At 32.3% G+C, this 19,461-nt stretch overlaps 1 long non-coding RNA gene across 1 annotated transcript in view; it reads left to right on the plus strand.

Annotated features, from left to right (window-relative positions):
- The window catches only part of LOC148275148 (uncharacterized), a 43,606-nt gene extending 29,865 nt beyond the window's left edge, over positions 1-13,741 (plus strand). Inside the window, exon 2 of the long non-coding RNA XR_015824100.1 lies at positions 12,552-13,741. This is a non-coding gene — a long non-coding RNA (uncharacterized LOC148275148). The remainder of the gene's footprint in view (positions 1-12,551) is intronic.
- Positions 13,742-19,461: the final 5,720 nt, after the last annotated feature.

Consider the following 19,461-nt stretch of genomic DNA (forward strand, 5'->3'; position numbering starts at 1 on the left):
TTCACGATTGTGATTGATAAACAATGTTCTTATCGTTTGTAAATATGCATGTAGATTTAAAACATTGTTTCGTAAAAGGTATAAGTAAAATCCAAACATGTATTATCATAATATTTACTATTCAAACATACTGAATAAGTAGTATTGACTGACACAATATATAAAGTCATATGAAACTTTTGGCCCATATCATATGTATCGTCCGAACTCACAAAATACGATAAAATTTGTAATGCCATAAGATTTATTACATTCTTTTTTTACTAATTTTATTTATTTAATGAATAAAAGTCGGAATTATCATCGTGAAAGATAAACTATGTACTTATTTGAATTTATAGAAGATAATATAACAACTTAAGGATGTTTCATCGGTTGCTCAGACCTTATGTCGAGAAATTATCTTTTAAACTTGAACATTTCTAAGTACTTAATGTTTTGTTTATTGATAAAAAAATACTTTAGCAAATAAGTTCATTTTTTGACCGAATGTAAAAACTCTAGATGGCAAACAGTGATTTACCCTAATACACAAAAAAAAATATTGAAAAACCACATATTTTTTATAGTTCTTATGCAATTCATCAAAAAAAACTAATCAACCCATCAAACGTTTATTAGTCTTGCTCCGAACATAAGGTAAATAGTAAATACAGTTATAGTGTTAAGCAGACGCGAAATAAAAAAGGGAAGTCCTGTATTAAATTTTAACACAGGGTATAATACCATTTGCACAACAACATTAGTAAACAGTGATCTATTTTTAGTGTTATTTTAGGAGTGCGATATCTGCTTATTTACTCAGAAACTAAGTGCATTTTTTTTAGATTTTAGTTAACAGAACACACTTTTATCGGCAAACACCAAACAACGCATAGGTCATGCGAGATTAGAACTCTCTCAACTCTCAACCTTTCCAAAGGGCGACCGCATGTCTTCAGGAATTTAAGGAGGCAATAAAATTTTAAGGGAGCGTGTGTATTTAGCAAACTGTCTCAGATATTATGATTGTTTACTTAGGGGTACGAAAACACGGGGTCGCATGGCAAGAAAGCCGAAACATCTGCCCCAAAAGTGATTTATGAAATTTCAGGGTCATTTTGCTGCTCCAAACTTAGCGGGATAGTTTTTAGGGAACAGGATGTGACCAATATGTTGTAATTTGACGTGAAATTTCGGGTGTTTAGGAAAATATTGGCAAATTTATATGTCTGAATTTGTCATTTGAAACTGATTTGTTGATTTAGGATTAAAAAGGTGTTTGAACAACAGCCAATTATCCGTCTGCAGTGTCGTTATTGTAACGTTTTTACACCTTGATTTAAATTTAATTTTGATAATTCATTGACTTTGTAGTATTTGATTAGAAGTTAAATCAGAATACACGTTTACAATTTCCAATAATACAATTGCATTAAATCACAGATTTGTGGTTATTACCTCAAAAAAAATTGTAGCCAAACCGGATTTATTTGAATTATTGAAAGATAGTACAGGGATAAGCGAAGATAAAAAAGAAAGCAAAATGATAAACAAAATATATAAATCTATAAAAAAATGATTCAATTGAGTCACAAGAAAAGTATATAATTTATAGGAGAGCCTAAAAACGTCATACAACCATGTCTTAAAACTTAGTTTTCTGTTCACCCTTTAAAGCATCACCAATTATTGTTATTATTATTATTACGGATAACTTATATAGCGCCATTTTCGTAATAAAATACCTCAAGGGTGCTTTACATAGTGATTCTATTGTTAAATTAATTTCATTGAAGCTTTTAAATTTGTAATTTAATGAAAACAATTTATTTTGTTGTCACATGATACGGATGTGTCATGTGAATTTAGATTTGTCTCTAAATATGCTACTACATTGATTAAGGAAAATCAAAATTGTCGCTGAGAAAATAGTAAAATTATGACACATTTTGAGAATTGCCGCAATCAAATTAGTGTAAGTGAATATGAGTCATAAAGGCATTAAATCGTAAAGCTCGAATAAAACATAGTTTGGTTAAATGCTGTTTAAATTAAATCTCTCAAACGAATGTGTGGTAAAACGATGTATGATATGTGCACAAATCTCGAGACCCGTGAACTGTGTTAGACTGAGACAAGCATTATCCACAGAATCAAGAAAGGGGTGCTGCGATGGTTTGGATATTTAGAGCGGACGGACAGCGAAAAAATGGCTAAAAAGATCTAGTATGCGAATGTTGATGGATGCAGAAAACGAGGACGACTGAGAAAGACATGGCACGATCAAGTCCATCAAATACTTGAAGATGGACATGTCAAGAGTAAGAATTATCGGCGTGCGTGCATGAAAAGATATATGAATGTAGAGGACACGAGGTCTGTATTTTTATTTTATTTTATAGATATTTTCCTAAAATACGTTTAAGAAGAAGCGCAGATTTATGTTCAGGGCTGCTATTGTGAATACTCTCGTAGCTGTAGAAAACGCTTTAATAAGCGCTATAAAACAGTTTTCCTCGGCCACGATAGCGTTTAGAATAGCAGTCCACGGCAACGTTAGACGAGGACGACCAAGGAAGACGTGACATGATCAGATAAACCAAAATCTTAAGTCTGGTCATGTCAAAAGCAGACAGAACCGAAGGGCATGTATGACAAGATGTATGAATGTGGAAGAGGCTAGGATTGTATGCCAGGATAGACGTGTGTGGCGGTCCATTCTCTCTGCCTACCCCTACGGGGAAATGGCGTCATGGTAGTAGTAGTCCAGGTAAAAAATCATTGTTCCACTGAACGAACATAACGTTTAACAGATACAAGTTTTCATCCCTTAGGGCAGTTTAGGCAGAAGAACTTATTCATAAGTCGCTATTTGTTCTTCTTATCAAATTGTAAATTGTTGTTTCACAAGATAATCTTCCCCGAGGCGATAAATTCCAGGAATTTTAATGATAAATTCGTTTTGGAAATAAGTTGCTTTACAATAAATTACTTATTTTGATATTATACCTTCCGTTTTAATTCAATTGAACGAAATATTATTAAAACTAAAAATGAATCATAAAAATCATGATTATTATGGATAACTTATATGGCGCCATTTTCGTAATAGGGCGCTTTGCAAAGTGATTTTATAGAAAAATAAATTCAATTGAAGCTTTTGAATTTATTATTTAATCAAAACAATTTATTTTTTACTACATGCTACGGATTTATTCAAATGATTTAGAGAACAAGGGGGTTTTAAGTTTTTTCCAAAACATCACTTCACTCTCACAGCTTTGCACCTCTGTTGGGAGAGCATTCCATGCCGTAGGGCCTGCGACCGCAAATGCGCGTTCACTGAATTTAAGGCGCTGTTTGCGTAGAGATATAATAACTTTTTCTCTCGCCGTGGACGTAGCTGATCTAAGCGTAAGACGCCTGTCAGCTACATAGTTCATCTGGAATGTATAGTTCCCTAGATATATTGCGGAGCATAGTTGTGCAGTGATTTATACATAAGCTAACAGAATTTGTATTCCATCCTCTGTGAAAAACGTAGCCAGTGTAATTCTCGAAGTAGTGGAGTGATATAACTGAATATAGAGATTCCGAAAATAAATCTCGCTGCAGCATTTAATAAAGACTGTAGGCGAGTTATTTTGTTTATTGGCATATTTAAATAATCGGTTTATTTATGCGGTGCAAATTTTGAAAAAAAGCCACCTTAAGCTATGTTCATATAACAACAGAGGTAGAGTACATTTAAGAGAAAGAAATATGGTGAAAGTAATGTATGTGAAATATAACCTTTACGGACTGAATGCTGTTGAAATGCAATCCCTCAGGCGAATGTGCGGAAAAACAATGTATGATAGGTGACCTAATGTCGAAATTAGAGCAGAATGCAAGGCTGAGTTAAGCATTATCGACAAAATCAAGAAAGGTCTTTTGCGATGGTTCGGTCATGTGGAGCGAATGAATGATGAAAGAACGGCTAAAAAGATTTATGATGCGAATGTGTCTGGTTGTAGAAGTCGAGGAAGGCCGAGAAAGACATGGCATGATCAAGTACAACAAATTCTTGAAAGTGGTCATGTGAAAAGTCGGAATAATCGACGTACGTGCATGAAAAGATGTATGAATGTGAAGGAAGCAAAGGAAGTGTGCCAGGACAGAGTGGTGTGGCGTTCTATCCTCTCTGCCTACCCCTCTGGGGAAATGGCGTGATGGTTAGTTAGTTAGTAGTTAGTTAGTTACGAGTGTTTTCGACGCAATGGCTTATCTTAGGTAAAAATAATGAAAAAGAAAATCGAGCGGAGATACGTCCTCCTCGTTGTGTAGTGGTTAGCGCGTTCGTCTACCATTATTGAAGTCCTGTGTTTCTAGCAAGATGGACCTAAAATACTCGTTTAAGGTTGTTAAAACTGCAATATTTTTTTGTTCCTGGACTGGCACCTAAAGCGTAAAACTAATCGCCTTAGCTTTGTATTAAAAAAAATATCTAAATACGTTGCATTTGTTATTAATTTAATTGAAATTCACTTCATTAAAATTTATTTTAAATATTAAAACTTTGCTATTAGTACAACACTTTTATCTTAGAAGAAGACCCAAATATACTAAAGCGTTTCTTCCATCGACGGGTGATATAAAACTAATATAATATACCTAGAATATTGTTCTCCGAGTAATCATAGAATCAATACAAAAAGAAAACTAATTACATCTGTGGTGGATCCTTAAGCAGGGTAGGTGGGTGGTTATTCCACTTATCTACGTTGTTAGCGTATAGAGAAATATTCCTTTTGACGCAACTTTGTAAAGCTCTTGTGAATGCTAATGTCGTTTTGCGTCTAGATTAACTACAATACTTCAAAAATACCAAAAATACTTCGAAAATACCAAACTCATAAACTTCAATCTGTTTTCAATGCAGCAGCAAGGCTTATTACGAGAGTGAAAAAATATTCTCACACCTCACAACATCTTCGAGATTTGGACTGGTTAAAAAGCCTAGAGATAATAAAATACAAGCTTTGCTGGACAGTATTCAAATCCCTTAATGAAATAGCTCCACAATACTTATCGGACCTTTGTATTAGGGAAAATACATGCCGAAAAAAAATGTACCTTAGGTCAGCATTTGATTCAGGCAGAGCAAAACTTGTCGAAATCCGGTGCTCACCAAACACTACATTCGGAGATTGTGCTTTTTCCGCTGCGGCCCCTCTGCTTGAAACCAATTGCCTTTAAACTAACGAATCATCGACTGTCCCAATCAGTTCAGATCCCAACTAAAATCATATTTTTAATTCTCAATTTTGAATCAGGAAATAAAATATATGACTTTAGTTTACTTATAATGTAAATATAAGTATACAATTGTTAAGCGCCCTTGAGGTGATTGTTTACAAAAATGGCGCTTTATAAATCAGTCAAGTATTATTATTATTAGCATATATGTATATGGGTACTAGAAGACAGATAACGAAACATGATCATCATCATCATTCCCTTTCCGCATCTATGGTTCATTGGGCACTGCATTGGTACACCAATCCCAGAGTATCTTGATCATTTTGATTAAAAGGAACATGACAAAGTACATTGTTTTTCTTAAAATACAAATCAAAAAAGTAAAAATTTTTGTATAATCACTTTGTAAAGCGCCCTTGAGGTATTATATTATATATTAACATATCCACGATAGTAATAATAATAATACATGTAAGTAAGATGATCAGTTTTACGCTTCAAGTGTCAGTCCAGAGACTATGATATAATCTAGAGTAAAAACACTTTTTAAATAAATATTTCCTGTCAAACATGTCGGGAATTGAACTCGAGACCTCTACCTTGCATGGTGGGCAAACGCGCTGACCACCACACCACGAGGCCGACATGATCAATGAGGTAAAATAATGTTAAGCGGAATTGAGTTCGTTTACCGTGTTAGACTAATAACAAAGTTTTTATTTTTGAAAAATGAGATAAAAAAAACCCAGGATTTTTTAAGTTTCTTAGGTACGGGAGTAAAATATTAAAAAAAGCGAATTTTTTAATGAACACCAGGTCTGAAAGGGTTGAATAACGGTTTTATTTCCTTTTGCTTCATGTTTGTCATCGCCTTAAATAGGATATTATAAATATGCCCCAACACTGTCTCGTTATTCGTTATCCGTTGGCAGAAAAACGTATCGATATGATAGAGGAATGTTTACACACGTTTATTTCGGCGCACATGTTCGATGGCTGGGATTCGGGTCTGCTCGAGTTATCTCACGTGTGTAGTGTGTAACACATGTGTGAGGAGGAAAGATTCACTTATGAGCGTGTAAAAACAGCAAAACGAGTCTATTATTTTTAATGGAACGCGCTTTTAATGGTGTAAACGTGGGTCCATTACACAGATGAATGATAAATACATACATATCTCAGTTTGGGGAGGAAAAAAAATAAGTGCATATTTTTAGAATCTCAGACCTTTTAATCTTCATAATCATTATCATCACCATTATCACCATTATCACCATCGTCATCACCATCGTCATCACAATCGTTACCGTCACCGTCACCGTCACCGCACACAAGATATTGTTGATTTCTTTTACGTAATGGGAAACGTTAATGTAAATGTTTGTGTTTGATAAATGTAAAAAATTGTATTTTATTTATTTATTTATTCACACTCTTTATCAAAATAAAATTCCACGTTCAATTTGTCCAGCTAACAAGGGTACATACCCCGTTCCAAGCTAGGCAATTACATTTTAATATATTATAATTGTTAACAAATGGACATAGAGCACAGACAAACAAAATATAAACTTATTTGGATACACATTTTGAATCATATACATACAGACATACACATATATACACACACATATATATATATATATACACATATATACACACACATATATATATATACACATATATACACATGTACATACACACACACGTACATACACCCATGCGCATACACATACATACAATATATAAACATAGACAATTTATTTATGCGAAACTTCATGGTTGTCATCTATAAATATATTTTTTTTAAATATTCCTTTGTTTATATTTTATTTTTGACATCCAGTAAAATTCTCCAATCCGTGGCATGCATCAACTTTTCTCCTACGACCAATGTCATGAAAGAGCGAGGTCAACACCTTCCGAAATTTAGTTGTAATATTGTATTTTTATTTATTATTAATAAATAAAGAAAAAAAAATAGTACTGTATTGTATTAATACTATTGATTTAAATTTTATTTAAGCGTTCACGTAAGCCTGGAATGCAAGAGGTCTCGGGCTCGATTCCCGACATGGTTGAGATGAAATATTTATTTATAAGGGTGTTTTTACACCAGAATATTCCATAGCCCCTGGACTGGTACCTGAAGCTTAAGACTGGTCATCTTACCTTCATGAAACAAAATGATCAAGATACGCTGCGATTGGTGTACCAATGCAGTGCCCTATGCACTATTAGGTGCAGAAAAGGAACGGTGATGATGGTGATAATTTCATTTGTGGATCTTCTAAATACTATAAATTAGGCATTAAAAGGAAGCAGAATGGCGAGGTTCGGAAATTTCCCCCGTTCAAAAATACATATTATAATATATGTATGTATATTGTATGTGTATGCACACTTTTACCTATATTATGTGAACGTTAACCTACAAGTGGTAGGTAGTCAGCCCTAAACCCAGTCAAATAGAAACCGCTATTCAGAATTCAGACACATTTCTCGATAGGTTACAATGGCCAATGTCGATTCGGGGACTACCGGACCTTTTTAATACAAACCCTACCCTCTAAAATGCTACCCACAGTAAAATACTGTACCTAATCTTTTCTGTAGGAATACTATGCCCAATTGTTGGATGAAAGTTAATATGAAAGTACCAATATACTTCGTAATAAAGTACAAGCGAGTAATCAGAAAACTAATCCAATTATATACAACAGGTGTCCGCGGTTAAAAAATAGTTCTGGTTTTAGGATAATATTGTTTTTAGATAAAAAGAAATACATATAAGAGTATTGAAAAATAAGAATATGATTGTAATAATAAATGTGTTTGAAGAGAATGATATTGTTTCATACTTTTGATGGCAATAAGCTAGGACATCAAAGAAATGTGATCAATCCTACGTTTCAGTTGGCAGTCCAGAGACTTTGAAATATTTTACTGTAAAAACAACTTTTTACTATGTAATCGTAAAAGTAAAACATTTATTTTACATTAATATTTATATAAAAACATTTACAAAAGTATTCATACGATTATACTTAATTACAAAAATCAATCAACTTCTAAAATTTGGTTACCTATGACATTTTTTCTCTTTATAACTTGTTTAATAGATTCTTGTTGAAATATTTCTTCTACTGTATTTGCACAAAATTCTTTAAATAGATAAATACGTTCTAGGTATTAAAATTTTGTAATTAATTATGTTTGTTGTGAAATTAACGAAGCATGTAAATTTGATTTATGGCATCCTCCGCATCCCACAATTCCGTACTATAAAATCGATTTTCGTATTGCAAAATACATACTTTTGATACTTTTTACAGATATTTGGAATGGATATTTAATATGACCCGACCGTGGAATAAACCTGAAGCATTATGCATGACGGGCAAAGGCGTCAAAAAAAAAAGAATAAAGTTCTTCGTTCCAACAACTTAGGACAAATTTTAATTAGACATAACTGCCACAGTATTAAATTTTTGGTTTCGTTCGGCAGTTTGGTTTAAGTAAAAAGATTGAGCAGAATGACTTTGTGATAAAAAATAATAAAAAGCATTTTACGTTGCATGCGGCATACAGAGTACGTGAATTCTCAAAGATTTTTATCAAATCATATTTACCGATCCATCAATGCGTTTGACAATGCACTTTCTAAGTCACATGTTGATATGATCTGTATACAGTCGAGGTGTGAAAGCTCACCGTATGCGAGGTAGGGTAAAGGGGCACTTAAAGGCGTCAAAATATGCCTGAGTAAATAGGGGTTAATGGAATTCATTTTTTGTCAGGGAGGAATGGTAAAAATGCCCCAGGGTTAGGTGTAATGCTGAAGTGTTTGTTTGACAGAACAAACATTATGGAACATGAAAGGATTCCATTCTATCTAGAATACTGAAAGTGTAAATGACAAGGATCAATATTATTATAAGTGGAACTACACAAGACTAACACTAATAAGATTCTCATTTGATTTTAAACGTTGTAGTTTGTCGAAAAAGAAATAAAAGTTTAAAATTTTGTTTAAGCCTTATAACTAAGTACAGTTATAACTAAATCAAAATATTACTATTTAAAAAAAAAAACGTATGTTTATCTTAATTTATACACATAAAATGATTATATTAATATAAGTTACTTTGACTGTCTACAACGTTAAGAAGTCTTATTAACAACAGTAGAAATGTATTTTTTTACTTAACAAAAACACAATAGTTATATAAAAAGCAATATTTTTAGAAAAAAGTTTTTACTTTAAAAAAAGACATTATTCAAGTTTACCCTTCCCTCTTCAGGTTTTTTTTCCACATTTACGCTCTCCTCACCTCACACTTAGTACCTATAAGTTTTTATTTTTTACCTTAATTTAAAAACCCGATTTCACTTTTTATTAAATTAAATCTAAATTTTATTAAAAAATTAATAATGTAACCTTTAAATATTTAAAAAAAGCTTTCTTTAACTCCAAAATATACACAAAAGAAAAATAATTAACAAATCAGGTTGAACTTGCCATAAAAGAGCCAGGCTCTGTGTTTGGCAAGTGTACTACTCGTATTAATTTATTATTCCATTGGCTGTAATTCTATTTAATATAATAGACGACAGATTGCTAGTTTAATATTTTTATTAAAGCTTTTAAATGGCATTACTGAGTGCCCTAATTTAGTTAGTTTAATTAATTTCCATGTACCTTTTACACGTATCCGTCACACCAAATTATTTTGCTGTGCCAACGTTAATACTAGTGCAGAAAAAAATCATGCAAACATCGAATTTGCAAATTGTATAATAACATTATTGGAGCCAATGCGAGTGATATATTCAACTTGAATAATAATAAATTCAATAGAGGAATCAGCGACAGCATGCAGGCATTGTCGTCGTGGGTTAGTAATGATGGGTAAATACAATATATTTTTTCATTTTTATTTTAAATTTATAAAGGTAAATATGTACATATAAACATTTATTTTTTGTTCTCCGAATTCTGTTATTGTATTAATATAATTTTATTTATGATGCATTACGTTTATTGTTAATTAAAAGTTTAAAATCTTTTTAAATCTAGTGGTAAGTATCAATAATTATATTATAACCGTTTACGACTTTAGATTTCAAATGAAAAAAATATAAATATAACAATGTGTTATGATGGAAAATACTGCTTTAAGGCAATACCGCCCTCATATTATGTTTAAATATTGTATTGCATTCTATAAAACGTGTTTAAACAAATACAAAAATAGACATTTCAGTCATACATTCATAATTATCATAGAGAATGTAAGGAAATAACTGCTATTTTTTCGAACTCCATATGTTATTTGAAAAAAATGTACTTTATTTGCGACAAATCGTGGGTATACTGGCAAAACACGTTAACTCGAAAATATGCAGATTTGACTTAATGATGCAGTTTTGTAAAGTTTTTTTAACGCTTTACAAATTGGCAAAATCCATTAAGTCATATTTAATTTCATATATCTGTAGTTTTAAAAATAAATTTAAGGTTAAGTCGTATACCGGGTATTTTATTCAGGCAAAAAGCTTTAAATGACTTAATATTGACTTAATATAAATTAAGAAACGTTAAAATTAAAAACAAGTTCTAAAATGAGCACTCAAAACCTTACTTTAATTAAATAAGATATAAAAAAAAAATGAAATAAAAATGCTTGAATTCTCATAACAGGGATTTGAATAAAGCACTTAAAGAAATATTTAATTTTAATAAATATACTAGAAATACAGAATTATAAAGAATAACAAAAATGCTCAATCTAGAGGAATTGATCTACACAGAAAAAATAAAAATGATATTTAAGATGAAAAAGAATAAAATAAAGACAAATATTTAATTTAATTTTAACTACAACATACCTAAAATAAATACAAGAGCATCAAATAATTTTACTTGCGAACAACCTAGGAAAAACAGAAAAAGAAACAATTTTTTGTATGCAGCAATAAATTTTTACAATTCACTTTCTAATGATCTAAAAAATATACAAAACATGTACGTACTTAAAAAACACCCAAATAAAACAGTTCTTACAGCCCGTGCACATACCAGCACTTTTGCTGATTGGGAATATTTCGTACTAATAAAATATGTAATAAAATGTAAAGTTTAAAAACCTTGTATTTTGTCATAAATAAATAAATAAATAAGTTTTTTTTCCAGTATACCTACGAAATTATCTTATACAATTCGAAAACGAAATAATACGGACCAAAATGGACACCAAGTCATTGAAACAAAAGGCATAATAGTACTACACAAGTGCGTTTCCAGAAACTATCTACCAGCCAGCGGGCCACATGGCGACGGTATCTACCTACTGTCTACAAAAGCTTCTCTTCGGGTATCTATCTCCCTTTGTTAACCATGGAGTTGAAACAGTGTTTGATTTATTTAGTTTTTTACTGCTTACTTCTTGGCATATAAACACTTGACCAATTTACTACTATAATTTATTTTTTATAAATTTATTGATATGGTTTTAACTTTGCTGGAATTCCTCTCGTCCATGCGCTTTGTAGCTGCACGATGATTGGTTATCTAGCTTTCATATATCAACTTTAAAATACCTACATTTTGTAAACGGGGTCTAGAATTCCAATCGTCTATGCGCTTAGTAGCTGCAAGGCGTGTTGTAATCTTACTCCTTTTTATTATTCATATTATTATTATTTTTTAATACACTAAATTTATTTGTCAATTTTTTAAATGTGTAAATGGGGGCTAAATTTCTAACTGTCTATGCGCTCTGTAGCTGCAAGACGTCCTGTTATCTAGCTCCTATCTGTTATAATTTTTGATTGATCTTAATTGAAAACGAGGAACTAGACCGTCCATGCGTTCTGTAGCTGCAAGACGTACTGGGATATTTATTAATTGTACAGCGCCCTTGAGGCGATTTTCACAAAAATGGCGCTTTATAAATTATCCAACTATATGTATATATTATTCAATTGATTGGTAAAACAGATATTTTATAAAAATGAATGGTAACGTGGGGCAAAGATGACAAAGAAAGACGTGGAAGGATCAGATAAACCAAAATCTCTCAAAGTCTGGTCATGTCAAAAGTAGACACATATATATGATAAGATGTATGAATGTGAGAGAAGCCAGGAATGTATGTCAGGATTGACGAGAGTGGCGATCCATTCTCTTAACCTACTCGTCTGGGGCAATGGCGTGATTATAGAAGTAGGAGTAGTTATGTAAATATTTATTTTGTTATAAAATACTTACCTATACCTTTAATTTTTGATCGTATGTTTACAACTTATGTTTTATTTTGTTTCAGATCAAAAGCAGAACAAAGCGTGTGTTGTTTAAATATCGTTGGGGATAATATTGGTTATAGTTTAAATGTGTTTAAAAGGGATATAAAACGGCGGAATCTGTTTAATTTCGTGAAATAAAAAAGTTTAATGGAAGTAAACATGAGGTGAATTTGGCGCTCCGCTGTCACGTGGTGTGAGTGCGAGGGAGATGGCACCTCTCAGGGAGGCACTGCTCGCACTTACTGTCATCATACTCCAGGCCAGATATGGTGAGTTTTCAATTTATAAAACGTTTTAATGGACTCTTAATTGGAAAACCATTTCCTTTTCCTACTCACTTACCATCAAAATAATTCCATTGTTCGAAACTTAAATTAATTCTTTCATGTTTTACAATTTGAAATTCGGAAGGGATTCTTTTTACTCAAATCCGTTGTCATGAAGTTAATCCAATTTCGCGGGAGACGTTTTCTGAGCCCGACTTAAAAAAAGACTGAAAAACTTTATTAACTGATTACAAGTTTTAATCCGGGCTTAAGTCGAGAAAAGATTAAAGGGTTATTTCATAGAAACGGTAATAACGGTCATATTTACAAAGAAAATGTTTTCTAAAAATACCAAACTACAGGCACCGTAGCGCAGTTGGTAAGACGGCCAACGATGAAACTGGCGTCGCGGGTTCGATTCCTGCCAGTTTCAAGTAAAAAAATCCAAGAATTTTTTTTTTCTCAATTGGTCGAGTGTTTTGGTTTATTTTTCATTACCTCCTTCCATATCCCCTCTATCTTACTTGCTGACAAGCCTCTAAATAGAGGTTTAACGGATTACTCCTTTAAAAAAACACAATCATTACTTTTTAGTTCAAAATAAAAGTTAACTCTTAAAAGGCTGTGCTAATTTTTTTTTCAATATTCTGAAGTTCAAACATATAAAAAAAACAGAGAGACATGCAGTTAAATAATTCCTTTTTCGTAATTTATAAAAATAATAATATTATTTAGGTCTGTTATAGCAAAATAAATTTCAAATCATTAAAACGCCAGTTATTTAATTATCGTACACTCCTGCTGACTGCTAATAACCGACTGATTGAATGAATTCTTATTTTGTTTTTGTCTCTTTCACACAAACACCGGATAGAGAGAACAACGTCTCTTTCTTCCGTTTTATACGTTTTATTCTCCTGCTTTTTTTAAAAAAAAAAAACAAATTTATTGTGGCATTGGCATCACTTTCATTCGTATATTTATTTTTCGCATAGAAAAGATAAATATTTTTATACTAAAACCTGCATATTTTTTATAACCTGTTTGCCCGGTGTAAAAATGTTCATTAAAAGATTATTAAAAATACCACTTCATAATTTTAATAAATAAGAGAGATATATTAATTCTTGTATTATTTGAAGACACGCGTTACACCACAGCCACACAAGTGTTAATACGATGTTTATGGCTGTAGTATGGCTACTTAAACCAGCCGATAGCAAAGCATGATCCCTGTAAATGCCTAGACTCCCATATTTCCTCCACTAAAATGTTTTCAATCTCTGTTTTCATATGTTGAACTTATCAATATTTTTTGTTTTCAATGATCGTGTTGTTAACTGTTTTTATGAATGTTTGTTATTTCTTTAACTTAACATGAAAGCCGCTAAAATATATTTTTGACACAACTTTATAATTACAAAAGTGTATCATTTGACTCTTGCGTTAGTTAAATATTAACTAATGTCAGTAAACATAAGTATATAGTCAAATACCGACTTTTTGTGTCTATCGGTTTCGAGACGTATCCGTCTCTTCATCAGGACACTCACTGCACCAATATGCAAATACTGAAATGCGCTTTCACCTTAACTATCACCGTAGTACACATAGTATTCAAGAAAAATTACATAATTTACAGGCAGAGGTAAAAGAAATGCAAACGCCACCGTGTCCGAACATGCACTAAAAAAATAGTATGCTGGAGAATGGGTTGGGGGGGAGGAAAAGATGTTTATTCTTATCAATAAAATGTTTGACTACAAAGTTGATGCTTTAAACTTTTAATTTATTTTTAAAAACTAGGATATAAAGCATTTTTATAACTTTTTCAAGATTAAATATAAAATAAAGTCTTATTAAAATAAAACTTTAAGGTGTCTACTGGAGTACTCCAAAGATCAGTACTCGGACTACTCCTCTATCTCCTGTACACCAAAGATATAGAGAATATTATCAAAGAATGTGGATTGTGGTCTCACTGCTATGCAGATGATACGCAGATTTATTTTTATTGTAAACCGAGCGAGAGAAATGTGCTTGTTGATTTGATTAATGGATGCATTGAGAAAATAGGAAACTGGATGGCTGAAAATACACTAACACTTAATCCATCTAAAACGGAACAACTATGAATGGCTTCAGCCAGACGACAGAATTTGATTAAGGATACTTTGGGTAGTACCCAAAGTAAGGAGTACCGCTTTACCCACCGTTAAACTACTGGGAGTCATCCTTAATTCTGACCTTTCTCTTGACGCTCAAATTAGTAGAACGATAAGTTCATGCTTTAACCAGCTGAGACAGATTAAATGCATACGCAAAAATTTGCCAGTTGATGCCACCCGTCAATTAATAAATGCGTTTGTAGTGTCTAGAGTTGATTATTGTAATGGTATCTACGCAAGTCTACCAATAAATAAAATGACTCGCCTGCAGGCTGTATTAAATGCCGCAGCCAGACTTATTTTTGGAATCTCTAAATTCAGTCATATCACTCCACTATTTCGCGAATTGCACTGGCTACGTTTTCCACAGAGGGTGGAATACAAACTCTGTCGGCTTATGTATAAGTCACTGCACAACTCAGCTCCAGAATATCTAAGGGAACTCTGCATTCCAGATGGACTAGCTGACAGGCGTCTCACGCTTAGATCAGCTACGTCTACGGCGAGAGGAAAAGTTATTAAACCTCTACGCAAACAGCGCACTAAATTTAGTGAACGCGCATTTGCGGTCGCAGGCCCTATGGCATGGAATGCTCTCTCAGCAGAAATCCGAAACTGTGAGAGTGAAGTGATGTTTCGGAAGAAACTTAAAACCCACTTGTTATCTAAATCATTTGAATAAATTCTTAGCATGTGTTGGATAAGTAATATGAAAAAGTACATTATTTTTCTTAAATTAAAAAGGTAAAATTAATTTTATATCTTCATATATTCACTTTGTAAAGCGCCCTTGAGGTATTATATTACAAAAATGGCGCTTTATAAGTTATCCATAATTATTATTTTAAAGTCAGTGTCGCATTTTCCGCTCATCCGTCGTTGTTCTACGATCATGACGATTTGTAAGGGGGTAGATAATTTTAACAGTGTATGAATGCGACGGTAAATTAAATTGTTTTTAGTTTTTTTGTTCAAGTTCTCATGGAATCGCCCAAAAGTCATTTGAGTCACTTATATTTTGAATAATGTAAATTGAGTTAACCCCATAGAGGGGCTTAACCCGCTTAACCTTAGGTTCCGTAAGTTGAATTGAACCGAGTTCTAGTTGCTTGTCTCAGCTGTCAATTGTACTTAAAGAGTAATGTATACGGGTTCGTATTCTTGGCTTCTTCCTCCGTTTTCCCTTATCTCTATCTACCCGTCGGTTTTGTATTCAAAAGTAAACCGTTGTTGTATTGTTGCGAGACATTAATTTTCTGGAAAGCCCGGGATTAAACTGTCAGATCAAAGAGTTTGGAAATAGAAACGATATTTTAGGTTAGGAACATAAAAAGCAATCATGATAGGTTGATATTATACTTATCTACGTATTATCCATCAGACATGAGTTCTATTCAGAATACATATTTTAGATGCAATATTAACAAATAAGTGCTTACTCGGTTTTAGGCAAAGAAATCATTTTCGTTTACAAAAAATGCACTTCCATTTAACAACATTGCTTTGAAAACGATACGAGCGGTATTTTTTCTAACTTTTAAAACTTATTTTTTTTAAGGGGAAATTGTTTTAAATAAGAGACAAAAATTATCAAATGAATCACATTGTAAAACGAGGCAAACATAGAGACGTGCATATTTTATGGGCCTATAAATTTTTCACAATTTTTTTACTGATAACATTTCATTTAAAAAAAAGCACCATCCTGGATTCAAACTAAAGATATTAACACTTTTTTCTATGGAATATTTTGTTGCCCTTTAAAAATAAGGAATATTTTCATGTTTTTTAAAAATATTATTAATTTCTTTTTTAATTACTATAAAATAAAAAAAGTACTGTATAATCTTTTACAGAATATTTTCTTTTCTCTTTCTTATGTTATTCAAATATATTATACCTGTCTATTTATTATAGGAGCAAACATTCATAAACATTTATGGTATACCCACAAACAAGCCATGCCTTTGTGAGATTATATGTTGACTATTTTTACTGTTAATATGTATATCATTGCTAGGTATTTATCCTTAATTTTTTTAATACTATGTTTTACCTCTTATGTATATTGTAAAAAAAATAAAACAATTTTCTTTTAAAAAAACACGCATTTCCGGTATTCCATATATATAATAGAGAGGGACGTTACGGTTATTACTGTGGATTTAAACGGGATGAATAAAAATTATATCCTAAGGTCCGTTATCCTGAAAAGTCCGTAGCCAAGAACTCAACAGATATTTTAAAATTCATTTATTCAATTGCTTATTCACTCAAATGAATAACTGCATTAAGATTTCATTTGAATGAACGCAGTAATCGAATGCATTCGATTATTTCCATTAGAATGAATCTCTTCCACTTTTAATGTAAAAAAACAATATATTTGTATTATGGTGCCGAAATAATATTGCAAAGAATTAGGGTGATATTATATTTTAGAATTTTATCATCATCATCCCCCCTTCTCCAAGTGGTACAAAGGGCACTGCATTAGATTGTAAAAAATACATCAAAGTTTGATCATACGTTACTTGAACGTATACTTTCACGCTGCAGGCGCCAGTCTAGTAAAAAAAATTAATATCACGGTTCAAAAAAATCTTTAAACTCGTAATATATTTATTTCATCCACCCAGACAGTAATCATATCCAGAGCCACAGGAATGGTAGGCAAAGCGTCAACCACTTTACAACGAGGTGGAGTTATCTTCACTTCATTTTAAAAATCAGGATTTTTAGCTGAGAGTGGTCATCGATTCGAAATCATTCGTCCAGGAATCAGAGTTTATTTCAAACACTGAACAGTATTTAGTCGTGTTGTTACCACCTTTATGTAGGCACCTAGTTGGTGGCCTAATTTTGTGATGTACAAAGTTATGTGGGTGCACAGAATGAGAGCAAGTAAAACAGGGTACTTACGTTTTACACAAAGATTTATTCACGAAACTAAACTACTGAAGCTAACACATTGAAAGAAGGATTCTAATAACTATATTAGGCAAAATAAAATGAAGTTGGTAAATCTAAATTGGCGGTAATTTTGTGCCTCGAAGACGCGTGCGGTGAGGTCGGAATCCGGTAGTTTTCTCTCCTGCCGGTTTGGCCCGTTCGTACGCTCTACGTCGGCGTCGGCAATGTTCGGCTCGTGCCGTCGTTGTCGACCCGCCACAAGTATTTTTGACCCGCCTGGACCCATACATAATTAAATTAAAAATACTTACCAATAAAAATAAAACGTCTTACTTAAAATTTTTACTCTACGATACATAAAAATAAACGAGAATATTTTGGTACCATTTTAGTCGTATGTACATGAGGTATAGCGTGTTCATAGTAGGTTTATTTTGTAGTACAAGTGGGGTTTTTCCTGTACATCAATCAAGATTAATATCAATAGTTTGTAAATCGATGTAAAACACATCACACCACATCCATAATAAAGTAATGAACTTTACACTTCGAGTATATCAGGGTTATAAATGCATATCACATTTTGTATTTTATTAGAAGCTTTTGGTAAATAATTATGAGCATTATAAGGAGCGATTATTTACCACCACTTTTGTGAGAATCACTTCAAAGATATATTAAATGAATAGATCACCCCTCTAACTATGCATCATAATATGTATTAGTGACTTAATTGTCTTTGTTTACTTTTGTTTTTATGAGGATGTTGGACCTTAATAATCGACTGTGTTTTTTAAAAACATGTTTGAAATTACCTAATAATATAAATACATTGTAACCTTGATGTATGGGAGCGAAGTATGAATTGGAAAACAGGGATGAAAGTAGGCTGAATGCTGTCTTAATGAGATCTCTCAGGCGAATGTGTGCTAAAACTATGTACATTTGATGCGCAAATTTGAGACAAAATCAAAAAAAGGAGCTCTGCGTTAGTTTGGACATGTTTTTATTTATTTATACTTTTACATTGTTTGTATTCTTTTTTTAATACAATATAATGTTCCCTATACTGGGGTGTCCCGTGCCGAGAGAAACATTTACAAAATGTGAAACATGCCTAAGATTAGCTATTTAACAAAGTTAACAAAATAATTACAAAAGAAAAACGTATTAAACCAATTACCTAATTATAATTAACATAATAACAATAAAAAAACATAAAAAACATGTAGAGCGAATAGAAAGACAGCGAAAGAACGACTAAAAATATTTACGATACGAATGTCGATGGATGCAGAAATAGAGGAGACCGAGAGAGACATGCACGACCAAATCCAACAAATGCTTGAAAACGGACGTGTTTAAAGTATGAATAATTGGCGTGCGTGCATAAGAAGATGTATGAATGTAGAGGAAGCAAGATCTGTATGCAAATATAGAGTGATGTGGCATTCTATCCTCTTTACCTATCTCACGAGGAAACGGCGTGATGGTTAGTTTGTTTGTGATTAGAAGTAGTGCTTTATTGTAAATTGAAATAATTAAAAGCAAACACTACTACCATCACGCCATTTCCCGTATGA

The sequence above is a fragment of the Micrasema longulum genome, unplaced genomic scaffold, assembly GCF_059751315.1.
Source record: "Micrasema longulum isolate JH-2025_06_02 unplaced genomic scaffold, ASM5975131v1 h1tg001503l, whole genome shotgun sequence".
Taxonomy (NCBI): Eukaryota; Metazoa; Arthropoda; class Insecta; order Trichoptera; family Brachycentridae; genus Micrasema; species Micrasema longulum.